Source organism: Octodon degus, unplaced genomic scaffold, assembly GCF_000260255.1.
Source record: "Octodon degus isolate 3935 unplaced genomic scaffold, OctDeg1.0 scaffold00014, whole genome shotgun sequence".
NCBI classification, from domain to species: domain Eukaryota; kingdom Metazoa; phylum Chordata; class Mammalia; order Rodentia; family Octodontidae; genus Octodon; species Octodon degus.
The window spans coordinates 259,487-260,049 of NW_004524590.1; positions in this window are offsets into that span (position 1 = coordinate 259,487).

A 563-nucleotide genomic window follows, 5' to 3' on the forward strand; every position below is an offset into this window, starting at 1 on the left:
TACAGTTGTGTTGTAGCAAAGATCAATACTCCTCCTCTTCAACATGGTCATGGTAAGATGACAGTCAGATCATAAACCCACCCTCTTGCTTCCACTCCTTTGACCTTTAATCATGACGACATGTTCTCATAATGTGCTGTCTTTTTAAATATTTTTCAAGGTTTCTTCAGTCTCCCATGTGAGCCATCACAAATGATAAACTTCTAGTCCGTGCCGAGACACCTGGCACTTTTACATGGGTGTGAACCATCATCCTGTCAACTCCCCTCACCCTCAAGACAATGCCCCAGTTCAGCAGGAAGCAGTCTTAAGAGACACATTGCCCCTTTTATAACAACCAAAAGATGGGAATGATAGGTTCTGGCCCTAGTATGAATTGCTGAATTATTATGGTGGTCATCCAATAGGTTGAAGCCCTTAAAACAATGGCTTATCTTCCCAGAGACCACCACCCCCCTTCTTCTCATTCCCTTTTTTTTTCTTTTCAAAGTTTTATTGATAAACATATAGCAATGAGACAGTTTCAAATCAAATTGAAAGTACAGTTTCAACAAATAATACAC